Raw genomic sequence first — 14565 nt, 5'->3', positions numbered from 1 at the left:
CCACGCCGCCCCCGCCAAGCGACGCAGCGCGGACTCTGCTCACCGCCACCCCGCCCCCGCGGCACTTCCGCCGCGCGTCGCTTCCGGCTCCCCCACTTCCTCCTATTGGCTGCTCGTTCTGCCCGTCGCTGGCCCCTTCCCCCCCAACCGCACGTGGGCCGGCGCCCGATGTTTCTCCTCGAGACGCGGCACGCGCAGCGACCGTTATTTCAACGCGGTAACGGCTGTGCGCGTGCCCGCGGCGCTGCGCGGGCGGGTCGCCGCTGCTGGTGTTTGAGGGGGACCCTCTTTTTTTTTTTTTCTTTCTTTTTTTCTTTTTTTTTCTGTTTTTTCTTTCATTTTTCCTCAGAATGCTCCAGAAGAGCAATATGGATAATGCAAAATCTGTATTACGATTCAACAATCTGTGGAACGCGCGTTTCAGACTGAGTGGAAAATGCTGAAGCGCGGCTCCGCGGCTGTGCCTGGTGAAGCACAAGAGCTGAGGTGCCGGGCTGTGCTGGCACAGTCAGAGGCACTTTTCTGTGTGTTTGAGAAGCGTGTGCTGGAAGGAACCGTATGAGGTGCTAAAGAACGGTGACTTGGCTCTCCTCTCGGTAAATTCCAGACCGTTCAAACTCATCTCCGTTGTTTGCCCAGGCTTTCTGCTGTTACATTACCGAAGCTGCGAGGACTCAAATTGCACAGCTCTCTTTTGAAATGGGCTGCGTTGATGTAGCAGCTGATAGTGGTAGCCAGCAGCTCCCACAGGTGGTGACAATTCAGCCCACAAACCAGCAGTCAAATGATGTTGGCTTACCAAGAAGCTGAGACTGTGCTATCGGGCTGCTACATGTTCCTTCTCCATCCAACATCTGAGGAGGCAAAGCTAGAACTAGTAGGCAATACATTTTTCACTACTGTCTCTTAACAGAACTGAGGATGTTCTGTCTTTATTGTGCCAAGCTTCCACTGTCAAGAACCAATTCTACTCTGAAATAACTTCATAGACCAAAGTGACTTTGAAACACAAGTGAACAAGAATTAATAATACGGTCCTCTGTAGCATAAATGCCAAGTCACATCTTGATCCAGTGACCGAGCACCTGGTGGGAAAGCAGGGCCAACCCAGGGGAGCTCATGTGCATGCAGTGTACCTGAGCGAGCAGAGAGGGTGGAGCCAGGATCCACCCCTTCCTAGAGCTCGTGCAAAGGCAGCAGTGTGGAGGTGAGGGTGTTTTGCCTGAAATCCTTGTGTACCTGAGGTCTTCTGAAGGTAAGCAGATTTTGTTTTGTTTCTGTGTTTACGGCTGCTACATTTGAGCAAGTACTCACTTGTTGCAGCCTAGGACTTGGCTGCTCTGCTATCATTGTTGTGCATTACATTGTGTTACAGCTCTGAAAATGTGGTTTTAAGGTGAGGTGATAGTTGTCTCTTGGTTCTGACTCAGCAGTGCAGGAAATACAGGCTGATTGAATTCATATCGTTGCACATGAATATATGTTTTTTAAGCATTGTGCTGATGCATAAGAGATCCCTTTCCCAAACGTTGGATAGGTTTACTGTGAACTAGCACCCTTGTTTGAGAGTAGTGCCATCTCCAGAGTATCCACAGAGCCCCTTGTCTTCAGCAAGGCGATATGAGTGAGATACTACTCAGAGAAACAAACTGACAGAGTTCATCTTCACTAACTATTAAGACTTCTAGCACTAGAGAAATGAGCAACAAAGCTACACTCCAGAGCTTGAAGTTAACAGCTGTATTAGTACTATTCTCCGCTATCGAAGAGACTGAGGTGTATTACTGCTGATGTCAATCATGTGTACATTCTGCTCTCATGAATTTCAAATTTATTTAAAAGAGAGTTATGTTGGAACATAATAAACGAGGATTATTCTTTAGTATGGAAACCTATAAATAATTTGTTAAGTTAAAACAGAAAAGCAAATAGACTGTTTTATAATTAGAGCTGGAAAACTTTGAGGCATATTTTATTCATGAGTTAGATTTTTGTTTATATGCCAATAATTTCCTAGGTTTCCTCATTTTTCTTTACTTTGTTTTATACAAGTGTTTACCCTCAGTGAGAATTAGGCTGCCTGCTTGGTGTACTCAGGATTTCAGTGTTGGGTGGCCAGGATTAAATTCAAATTCTCGTGTAGTCAAGTTTGGATTTCCCTTCTTGTACCGTGGTAGCATTACTGCCGGCCTTTAAGAAGGCGTGCCTCCATTAGAGCGCTGCTGATTAGTTCAACCTTCACTCACAGCAGCAACATTACTAATGTATTTTTATTTCACTTTATTAAAACTTAATGAGAGTTAAAAACTCAGTGTAGTTTCTTGAGTGTTACCAGTACTAGGCTTTTTTCTTTTTGTAATCAAATGTCTGTCACACTTCTATCACAGAACTGTCATCAATTGTAAGAAATTGATATTCCTTGTGGAAGTGCTGCCATAGCATTCTGATTACTTCCTTGCCTCTTTTGTGGATGATCACTGAAGCTGTTGTTCAGCTCCAGAAGCATTTGTAGCCATCAGTTTGGGTGATGATTTATGATGTGGCTTCTTTGTTTTCGAGATCACATAGATTTTTATTTTTTTAATGTTAGCTACCTGGGGACTTGTTAGCCACTTAATATTGCTGGGCTGTTTGGCATTTTATAGCACGAGCTTCTGTTTCAGTGAGTAGAAGTGTATTTGCTTAGCCAAGTTCTGCTAGAGTTTTATTCATTTGTGTGAGATGTCTCAAAATATACTAAGCAATGTAACCAGCAGTGGCTTTGTAAAAGGAGGGGATGAACATGAAATGATCAAGTATAAATAACCCTCATAAACAAATCCTCAGAAGGGCGTATCTATCATTCCTGTGTTTTGTATAGAGGGAATGCATACCGAGCGTTTGAAAATTCAGCAAGATGATTACGAAGTCGTCTTGCCATTTGGTTCTCAAAAGAATAGCCTTCCAGCTCTGTCAAATTCAGTAACAAAAAAACCTTTTCAAACTGTTACCAGGTATGGTAACATATTACCATATAAACATATTACATTCAGAATTAAACAAATCCAGTAGATTAGTAGAGAGGCAGTCTCCAGTGTAGCTCAGGTAGTACTTGTCCTTACAGCCACATAATACCAATTCAGAACGTAAGTTTGTGACTTGTGATAAGAAGATTGTTATCTCTTGTTTCATAATTACAGCATTAAAGCACAATATATGCACCCATTTGCGATTGAGAACAGTTTCTATTTCTTGTACATCTCTCTTTGTTCATTGCTTTTATACGACAAAATATGTGGGACCTGCCTATGTTCCTCAGCAGTAGAGAGATGAGTGGACTTCCCTTTCCACCTAGTTTTTATCTCAACCGGACTGAGATGTTAGCGTTGCCAGGTTTATACCTTGAGCATGAGTCAAGCAGCAGAAGATCATGAAGCTGAAACTAGTGATCCTCTTAAGTAAGTTCTGATTTTTTGAGTCTTTGGAATAGGTATTGTCTGTCCTGACATCATGTTTGAAAAACGTATTCTCTTAAATCCGTGAGTAGTATTAGTAGAAAATATTTATTCCGTACTAATATGGCTTCAAGCACTTTGACCATGAGCAAAATACCAAAAATATATCGGCAATAAAATTTTTCTACACCAACTGGAAGTGATTCAGGAAGGGAAAAGAATAATATGAACTTAAATATGAGGAAGGAGTAAAATGGAAAGGTCATCTCCACCATCACCTACATCTGACCTTCACAATATCAGCTTCTGCTGTGAAACTCTGCTTTTATCTGATTCGTATTGGCCTGAGGGAGAACTGCTAAAGCAGGATGCAGGTGCTCAGCAAGCAAACAATAATTCAGCTGTTCAGGGATGTAGTACTGCATTTACAGTTCTGTTCCTTTAAGGGACAAACTTGATCTGGTATTTCCTACTGAGAAGACAGACATGATAAATATGATAATATCTCAGTGATCAGAGAGTGAGAAATATGCTCAATGACTTTGCAGCTGTACAAAACTGAATTCACCCAGGGAGGAGTATCTTCAAGATTTTCTCTATGCATGTCCATATGAAAATAATTACTCATAGACATCATTGTAAGAAGTCGCTTGAAACTCTCTAAATAGGGTTTTTATAGAATGCTATTTTAACACAAATAGTATCTTGTTTGTTTATCTTGTGTTTCTTTTATTTTGGTTGCCTGCTCCTTTGAGAGACAGCTGTCTCTTGATTGTAGTATATACTTGACTGGCAAAAAAACAACTTCAGAGCTTTGTCATGGGTTTGTTTTTGTTGCCTGCATTTTTAGCTTTTTTGACTAAGTACCAAGTAATTTGTATAGTCCTTTAGTCATGTTACCCAGGTGAAGTTTCTCAGACGAAGGTGAATACAGATTGTTATTTTCTGTTTGAAATGAAAATAAAAGGACAAGCTGCACCGCTCTTAATTGTATGTTCTAAGTATAGCTAAAATATACATATTGGGAAATACGTTCTTGCTTTATATATAGAAGCAATTTTAAAGTCTTCTATTTTCCTGAATTATCTCAGTTTCATTTTCTTCTAAAATCCCAACTTTGTTCTTTGTTGTTCCATAAAGCAAGAAGCGCGTGCGCTGAAGGATGCCTGATGGTTATTTGTGCAGATTCTAGTGAGGCAAACTGAGTATAAGAGGACGGAATGAATTACCACTAGGTTGTGCTGTTGGTCTAATATTGAGGCTCTTGTATTTAACAAACTGAATTTCAAAACTATCAGCTGTGATGTCAACGTTCTCACTTGGAGTTCTCAGAGTACAAGTACAAAATACATCATTTTGTAAGAAGAGGAATGCTGAGTTTGAATGATGGTGGGTGTTTTTTTTTCCTATCATCCTCTGTAGTCATATTTTTGACACTTAAACCTGGAAATTATTTCTTTTGCCAGGATTTTTCAGAATTTGTTACTTTGTAGCTAACATACTCCGTGTTTGTTTAGAAAGCAGTCTGGTAAGCCCTGCAACAGAACTTACAGGAAATTCTATGAGGGCTGCTCTGAAAATAACGTTCTGAAAGTTCTAATGTTTTGTCCTAATGTTTTGTAGTGTTGACCCATGAAGTCAGAAGCAGGTGTTGGTAGTTTGGCAGTAGAGATTCAGCTTTCCTGCCAGCTTTCCCTGTGCAACAGATGACAGCGGTGGGGCAGTCTGACAAAATGGTGCCTGACATGGATGAGCCTGTAAAGCAAAACTGTCATTGAACTCCTCCATGCAGAACTGACTGCACCCATTGACAATAGTTGATGCTTGCTGAAGGTTTTTAGAGATCGAATGTGAGCACAGCAAGGTGGTGGGTAGTACATTGCAGCAGTGGTGATGGCAATGTGAAAGACAAGCCTCTTTACAGATGGCCGTGCAAAGGTTTTACACCATGAAGTGGTGCACAAATTGGATAATGGTGGTAACAAAGTTGAAAAATAGCATTTCATAGCTGAGAATTTGCTCTATCAAATAGTGCTACTGTGGTCTTTGTATCTGTTGCCATTTTCATGGAAATAAGTAGGAGGCATTACTCTTAGAGCAGCGGAAGTATTATAGCAGTGAAAACCAAAAATATGCTCTGAAGGGGCTGGTAGTTGGCAGTCCTTTCAAACTACTAACTATTCTTACAGACATCCAGAATTACAGAATCCTTCAGCAATGAAGGGAGAAAAAATTCTATGTAAGTTTTTTCTTCTGGATTTTCCATTTTAAAAGTAAAGCTGGAGCATAAAATGTTACAGATTCCTAACATACCTTTATGTTCATGTGGTACAGACAGCACTTTTCACTACTAGTTGTGATTAAGTGATCTAGTAGGCCTCTTTTTAATTTCTGTGATTTTTCTAACTTCTGCATCATGCTTGCATAATATTAAATATAGTATTTCCAATCACTTCCTCTAAATCCATTCCAAAAATGAAGTTTACAAAAGATATGCTTGGGTCATGCCTTCTCAGTTATTTACTTACTGATCTTGCTAATGGTTTGCCAGAAGTGGAAGGCAACACAGCAGATGTTGATATTCTTTGGCAAACAAACAGACAACAGCAAAAAATCCATGAGATAAAGTGTTTTAAATGAGAAAATCTCAATCAAATTGAAACGTGTCAGCCTAACAACTGTTTCTTCTGAAGAGTATGTTTTCTCTCTTAACTTCTGAGAGGCATGAGCTGGTTTCTAATCTGGGAGCCAGAGATACTTAATTATTAACTACTTAATAATTATAAATCATTCTGAAATACAGTATTATGCAGATACCATAATTATTTCTGAGCAGTTGATTCTGTCCTAGGATGAGACCCAGAAAAAGACATGAACACTTAATGTTTAAGTCAGGTGGAATTTAGGGTCCTCTAAGTATTTACACATCTGCTCTGTAACACTTGTGGTACACTTGATTGGAGGCTTAAGCAGCTTTTGTTATGAGATGTGTAATAAAAAGAGTACTCCAGCAGTGCTATTTCAGTCTCTAAGGTATTTAAGCCCTTATAAGACTAAGCAGCCTGGTAATTAACTCAAGCTAATGTGCAATAGGTGTCCAGAAATGAAGCGTTCCTCTGTAAGTCTCCCTGGAGCAGTCTGTCCAGTAGGTGTGCTGTGAATATGCCTAGTGAGCCAGGACCCTGCAGCAAGAACTGGCCCCATAGTGGAAAAATCTGTTTCCTTTCAGACTGGAACTAAGCACTTAGAACTGACAGAAGTGTGGATGAGTTCCAGGTTCAATCCCTTTCTCTGTCTGAGAGATCTCAGCCCTTGCTTTGGATTAAGCCAATGGGCAGCAAACTCTTCAGAATGTAGAAAAGATTCTCCAATCTTCATTTCTCTTTCCAAAATACATATTCCTTGTTCAGGAATTTAAGTCTTGCAATTATGACACGTTGGTGAGAAAGAGTAGCTTGTCTTTTTGTTTGTTTTTTGTTTTTGTTTTACAGAAACTAGAAAAATAGTCAGTCCTGAATCAGTAGAAAGTAACTTTAAGTGTTGGGACTAGAATTCAAAATAGTGTTCTCTTCAGTTACTGCCTGCTTATGTTAGTTGCCTCCCCACAGAACATGATGGTTTTTCTTAATGCACTTTCCTGTATGCACTGTAAAATATTCTTAGTAGAGGATTCTGGGTTCAGATATGCAGGCCAGGAAGATGAAAATCAGATGCTGTGATACTTAGGAGTGCAGTGCTTTGTCATCTTCTGGATTTGCAGTAGATTCAGTAAGAGAGATCTGTAAGATAGGATAGAATGAACGCCATCTCTCTTCTCTCTTTCTTTCTCTCTATGCCTATGCCTGATCTTTTTCACCATAAGTCAAAGGTGAAAATTCTTACGATGGCAATGAAATCAGAATTGGGTTCTGAGTATTAATAGAAGAAGAAACATCTTAAGAAGCTTCCTGTACATAGTATCAATTGTACCTATTACCTATACATTTCTACTGGGATTTGTCCAAACTGTTTCTGCTGGTGCCTTTCTAAGCACTTGTATGGGAACTGCTGAGTCGCAGACAGAACCACTGATTGAGCACCTGGAACAAGATCTGATCAGCCCCGGAAGCACAGGTGAAGGCAATTCACTTGTGACTAAAATGGGTGGAGCCTGGCTGCACCCCTTTTAGATCTCATTTTGAGGCTGACTGCCACTGAGGAAGAATCTCTTGCTGGAGATCACTCCCTGGTGGAGTCTTCCTGCGAGTCTTGGTCTTTGGGTGTGAGTGAGCATCCTTTTTTGTAACGCTTCATTGCGCGTATCCCAGGTTGGTCCTGCTGCCGTTCCAGTACTCTAAAAAATTAAAATGAGCTTTACAGCAATTCAAATTCAAAAATTCTGAGGTGTGAGCTGTTAAGTGGCTAAAGGTACTGTTAAAATGAGGGTAAGAAAAGTAGGCTTTTTTCTCCCTTCCTTTGTATATGTTTGATTTTGCTTTTATCTTTGCATGTATTAGTTTGTAACAGCTTGTGCGGATGGATAATCAGTCATTACAGAATGAAATCATAAAGACTAAGTGTTCTGTTCTTGAAGAATGTTGGTACAGAGATGCGGGAAGAACCTTGAAGATGAAAATAGATTTTGATTCTTGTCAACATACAGATGTGGCTGGGGGTTAATCTTTGCATTAAAACCATTTCAAATAGATAGCTACTAGCTGTTAAAGGAGAGCAAAAATGTTTATTAATAGCTGTAAAAATGCCTAAAGCCAAAAGGTATTTTTCAAAAGCAATGGTGGAGTTTAAGTATTGTAGTATTAGAGGCTTTATGGGTGCCCATAATGAATTGCTTACTTTCCTACTGCAGCTTAGCTGGAACAGTCTGAAACCCCCTAACTGGGCCTCAATAAAAAAAAAAAAAAAAAGCTCTTCGATGTTTTAAAGTAGCTTTTCAGGCCTCCTGAGTGTTTCTGACACATCATTCTCAGACCCTTATGGACTGGGATGCTGCCAAACAGCTCTTTTCCCACAAACTTTAGTAATCTTTGAGTGCTGGATGGAAGAGCAGTACAGAATTTGAAAATACAGTATAGAAATTATTTTCTGAATCAAATCTGCAATATTTTTCTTCTGTTTTGTTACAAATATAGTAAGTTCATTTCTATGTCTTAAATTGTTTTAACACGTTGATTTTTTTTTTTTCCTATTTAAGAAATAGTTCTGTATTACCAGCACTATGATTCCTAGTATTGCTCTGTAAATTATTTGTGCTTTTCCTAATGTAAGGATGCTTTGATTTTGCCAGACATTGTACCATGGTTGCGTTTAATTACAACCACATCAAAATATTTTAGAGCTACAAAGTATTTAATCTCAGATTAAGCACAAGAAATATACTGAGGGAGCCATGCATGGGCCAAATTCAGATCTTAGTTACCATGGCTAGAAGAAGCAAATCCAAGCAAGTCTCAAGAGTTTTGTATTTATTTTTTGGCAGGATGGGTGGGGATTCTTATCCATTGCCAGACCTTACCAAGTTTTAGCATTCTCCAACTTCACTTAGAAACAAGAAGTATCAAATGTCTTTGAAAATGGTGCTTTTATATATAGTTTCTTTTGTTTTCCATCTCTTCCCTTACATCCTGTGCTTCCTTGAGTTTGACGTAATCTTATTTCGTGTTCCTGATAGTAATACTGCTTGTTCTCTATGTGCTTGAACTAGTTGATTGCTAACATAATTCTTCTGATGCGTTTTGAAGTCCTTAGAAGGTGGTGAAGAGAGCACTGTAGCAAAAAGTTTTCAATTAGCCATTCCAGAGTCCTAGTCAGTGTGCTACAACTGTTACTGCAACAGTCACAGAGCAGGAATAGTGAACTTGATTTTAGTTTAGTTTGTGGAGCTCTCATTGATCAACAGCACAGGGATCGCTGTCAGAACAGTCTGGGTCCTGTACTCCGAGCCAGCACTCTCAGGTGCATGTAATGCTGTCCAGTAGTTTTGACTGAGAGCTGTATTCACATAATTCAGAGCAGAATTTTGAGTCAAATTGTTCTTTCAGTTCTGAGCATGTAAAACACCAGGGAAGTTTATTTCCTTGTGAGTTTTGCTAGAACACGGAGTATATGGTTATCTTCCACCTTACAAACGCTCCTTGTCCTATTTTCATTTACTTGTGTGATTCTCTAATAACACCAATAACAAGCTGATTCCTTTTGGAACTTTTGTTCACCTCCTTTTACAGATACCATTACACGAAAAAAATAAATATATTCTACTTTAAAACCATACACTGTTATGGTTTTGCAGTATTCAGAAACAGACACCTTAACACATGTAAGAACACTTCATCGAGGAAGAATATCTTTGTCATTTTGGAGAAAGATGCAAATTATTTTACTGTGGGGTGATAGAACTGGAACAGGTTGTCCAGAGAGGTTGTGGAGTCTCCCTTGGAGATGTTCACAAGCCATCTGTTTATATAGCCCCTCCTCAGCAATAGGTTGGACAAGAGTCTCTCCATTTGTTCCCCTCCATCCTCAACCATTCTGTGATTCTCTAGAAGTGGACAGTAAAAATAGGAAGAACAATCCTACCAATGGTATTGTTAACTATTTCTGAGCTACTTGTTTCAAGACGTGCTTCTCTATATTGATGTGGCCTTAGCTGTTCTGGGTAGAAAATTATTAGTAGGGGCACTGTTATGGAAGGGTAGTCACTGTGTTCCATGCTTAGCCATGATGACCCTGAAGCATTTCCAGTAGAAACAAGTCTGTATAAATGCACTGATAATGAATTAGACAAGTCATACAGCTCTTACTCTTACTTTTCTCCCTCTTAACAACTTTCTATTGAGTTTGTTACTGTTTACGTGCCATAATGTGAAGTTCTATCTTAACAGGATTTCAAGTGAGCTCCGATCCTCTGTTACTTTGTTGTCATTTTACTGATGCTCTGAGACACAGAGATATTAACTTATGACTTAGACAAACTTAACAGTCGAGCCCCACTTAAGTGATGTTGGGAAGATCTTCTAGTATGATTTTAAACAATTACTCTATGTGCCGAAATTAAGGAAGAATGTCTTATAAATTATGTTCAGATCATCTTGCTAAGAACAGTTAACACTGACACGTAAGTTCAGTATTATGATCCTTCAGCATTTCTACCACCTTGATTCTGTGTCTCTTAAACTATGCAGCAGAATGTTTGTCTAAATACATTCCTTAGTGTCAAAGAGGAACACTTTGCTGGAGTCAAGAGAATCTGTGTAAGCTTAGTGGCAGAAACTGACCAGGGTCACTTTAATCTGATTTATATACCTATGAATGTTCTGATTAACTGGTTAGTGAGACCACTATTCCCATCAGGAAGTTTATCAAATAGTAATCAAAAAATACTGTATTCTTCTGCAGAGAGGTATTTCACCAGAGGAGACAGCAGATTCTCATTAAAAGAAGAAGCTAATTCAGCAATTGTTTGCTCAGGAATTCTAACAGTAATTGCTCTTAGAATTTTTCATGATTATGTCATTTTTCTATTTTGTTGTAATTTTGTTCTAATGTCTACCAAATATTTCTGAAAACACATGTTAGTAAAGTTTTGATGGTACAAATACAGTGTTAGATAACACAGAGAGATAAACAAGAAAATATTTAGATATTTTGCTGATGTGCCTGGGTCGTGTTGGTTTCTCCTTCATCTCTTCCATCTTGGAAATAATTTAGCAGAGCTCCGAAGAAAAGAGAAAAGGGCAAAAAGACCATCCAAGGTAGAGAACAGTTTTCATACAACATGAGTAAACAGGCTAGGAAGCATGTAAACTCATGAGCAGCGAGGTAAACAGTTTTTTACTGTTTCTTAGTACAAGTGCAATGGGATACTGAATGAAATTATCAAATGGAAAGTTCATAGCATATCCTCACAAAAATGTTAGTTAAAAAACTGATTCATTGCCTCAAGATGCTGTGGATATCAAAGAATTGAACGCAATCAGAAAGGGGAATGCAGAGAAATACTTCTAATGTATCCGAAATATACTGATTCTCCCCTCAAATTGGTGAAAACTTGAAGTGATCTATCAGGGAAGTTCCTCTGTGCTTATAATGCCCTTTTACCCTTCCCTAGGCATCTGCTTTTCATCATAACAGGTTGTAGGAAGGTCTGACTCAGTATAATTGCTTTTAGCTCTTTAGATTCTTACAATCTTTAATATATTAGTATTCTCACGCAAATAAAAAATGAAGTTGGCACTTATGTTGGTCAGGAGTGTGTTCATTTCTCATGGGGAGTTCTAAAATATTTGTATAGCACTAACTTATTCTTGCACCATTTTTTTAATTAGTAGTTTTACTTTTGAAGGGCATCTCAAGAAATTGGTTTATTCACTCCCTAAAAAATGTTATAAGTAATGATTGTATATTCTGAATGCAATAATTTCACTTGAAATCACACTACAGTCCCATATTAAATCCCTGTCCTGTGACACTTAATGTCTTTGTGTTTGCCCCAGACTGCATTTCTCTTTTTTTTTCCCTGCTATATTCCAATTGCAGACATATCACTTACTTGGTTATCGCTGTCACCTGGAGGTCTGTTTCCACAATTCTGTCTTCCCAGTAGGTAGTATCCTTTGATCATCTTTAGATGCATTCCTTTCTTTTTCTGCCAATTGATACAATTTATCTTCTGCCCATGCTTTTCTCGTTTTAGGGTGTCATTTATTCTATGATGTTATTATAAAATTAAATTGATTTACTTCCTTGCTTATAGTAAAACCTTCTAGATTCTTTTTCTTTTTCGAGTAATATTTGTGAATGTCAGGTTGTTCATCTTAAAATGCAAATTCTCTAGCTATTCTGAGATCACTAACAATATAGCAAAAGCTAGATCTCCCACACTGTAAAGTTGCACACATTGTTGTATTAATCAACTTTAAGTTTGAATTGAAGGGCTTTTTTTAGTCACTGTTTACATTGATGAAATGTCTAATGCAGCACTCCTACAACTCCACAAATAAAAGCAATTTTTTTTCATTTTTCTTGGGAAAATGCTCTTTTGGGACAAGGTGCTAGTTTATATTAGTTTCCTTTATAAAAGAAGTACTTTAATCTGAGTCTTGAAGAGATTTGCTCTTTCAGGCCTTTGTTTGCAGAGATTCATAATAAAAATCATGTCTTCCACAAGTGTATTTGACCTAGTTCTAAATGAATTCATTTGGATGCCAGTAACCATTAATTGCAGTAAAATGTCGTGTTGTATTTACTATGCTGCTGATGTGTTTGGTCTGTCTAATCTGAGCTTTTTGCCTCTTTACTTAGAGTACAAACACCAAATGTAGATTAAAATTATTTTATCTGTAGTTCATAACTCTGGAACTGTTTGCAGTGTGAATGTTAATCCATCACAAATGAAAATTCAGAATTGCCTATCTTTTTATAAGCATTACCAATTTTATTACTTTTAGTTTAGTATAAGGACTGTATAAATCATTTACTTTCACGATGTGAGGCAGACCCATTCATCATCTTATTCACTGTGAGTCTGAAGTGGCTTTGAGGAAAAAATTGATAGGAAGCCTTTCCTAGAGATAAAAGCTAATTTCAATACCAATGCTAAATTGCTTTTTCCCTTTAATTTTACTCTGTTTCCTATGTTCACTTACCCTAAAATTGTCTTATTTTATTTAGCTTTATTTTCAGTAACTACCCTAACAATATAAGGTATGTTTGCACTAGAATTTTTGGAACAGGATAGTAAAACCAAAGGCCAGCTTTAGGCCTGCGTAGTGTAAACTTTTGGAGTATTGGATGTAGTGAAGAGTTCAGTATAAGTTAATTCGTCCTACTTCTTGGCAGTGGTATGTCAAGAATTAGATCTCAGGGAAAAGGACAAGGTAACAGCAAAGAGATGCCAAGGGCAAACTCTAAGCACTGAGTAGGGGGACTCGGAATTTAGAATTCAATACGCAGCTTCTCATTTCTCTAACTGGTCTACAGACTACTGAGAGAAAGTTTCTGCCTTTTGAATCTGCGGAGTTCTAAGGATACTGCAGAGTTTGGATAATTAAAACAGGTAATGCTCAGAATTTCTTGTAGATCACTTAGTCATCATAAAATATTAGCATTAAATATTATTGGCTTTCATTTTTAATGCTTTTTATGGTTGCAGTGCAGGCTACATTGCCGTGGCTTGTGAAGTATAGTCTCGGAAAAATTTTTAGGGTATTTGTACAGCGTGTATTTAAATAGATTTTCAGCTCCCTGATGAGATTGGAATTGTTCCTGAGTTGCACTGTTTGTTTATTTGGGATAGTTAATCCTTTGCATTTTCTGTCCTGGCACCGACTGTAATAAATTGTTGTTAATACCTCTGGAATGGCCAGGTCACAGCCTAAACCAGTGGTTGAGCACCAGGTGAGAAGGCAGGGCTAACCCGGGAGCTCAGATGCAAGCTTGGCTCTTGAGTGACTGGTAAGTGTGGGGACTGGATTCTCTTCTCCTCACCCTCATGTAAGGGTTAGCAGCCAAGGGAGCAGTATCTCTCCAGATAGACCGCACTCCTTTTGAGTTGTCACTGTTTGTTGGAAGGGGTGGGCAAATATTTTTTCTTCTTTGTTACCTTCTATTACTTCATAGCACTTACATCCTAGTAGAAAGCGCTGTCACTGTTTTCCACTGCCATACATTAAAGTATGGTAATTTGGGGTACAAAGTAGTGCCATAGATGTAAAGTGTTCATTAAATTAATTATCTGTATTAACATAGAAACTCAACAGTGAAAGAGTTAGCAGGTTATCCTATAAATTAAGCATATCTTGTTACTCTTATCTTACATTCAAGGGAGAGAGTATTACATTTTACCTGCAGATTAACTAAAAAAAGTAATATACTGTTACTAAACAGAGCTTGATAATAATTATTTTCATCTTGGTTTAGCTATAGAAGTTCCTTTTCTTTTGACATTTAACTCTTTTCTTTGCACATCTGTTATAAGCTCTTCTTATTATTTCACTTGTTAACTTTATTTGCATACAAAACAAGCTTTAAGAATGCTTGTACTTGAGACAAAAACTTCTGAGTGGGAATGGAAGTATGTGATGTCTTCATGCAGCATTTAGTTGGAGTTAACTGTTTTCCCAAAGCCACAAAATAC

At 38.3% G+C, this 14565-nt stretch overlaps 1 protein-coding gene across 7 annotated transcripts in view; it reads left to right on the top strand.

Moving 5' to 3' along the window:
* Positions 1–14565, top strand: part of TTC29 (tetratricopeptide repeat domain 29) — a 365054-nt gene that overhangs the window by 3088 nt on the left and 347401 nt on the right. For 4 of the 7 annotated variants that reach the window (XM_048942642.1, XM_048942641.1, XM_048942640.1 and 1 more), the window contains one exon: positions 350–1255. The gene's annotated coding sequence lies outside the window, so the exon portion shown is untranslated. Of the gene's footprint in view, positions 1–208; positions 1256–7717; positions 7742–13385; positions 13486–14565 lie in introns of those variants that run through there. The other 3 variants (XM_048942643.1, XM_048942649.1, XM_048942647.1) reach the window with 3 other exon arrangements.

The sequence above is a fragment of the Lagopus muta genome, chromosome 4 (genome assembly GCF_023343835.1).
Source record: "Lagopus muta isolate bLagMut1 chromosome 4, bLagMut1 primary, whole genome shotgun sequence".
Taxonomy (NCBI): Eukaryota; Metazoa; Chordata; class Aves; order Galliformes; family Phasianidae; genus Lagopus; species Lagopus muta.
The sequence above is the reverse complement of the archived record's forward strand: the minus strand, read 5'-3'. Positions and strand labels throughout refer to the sequence as shown.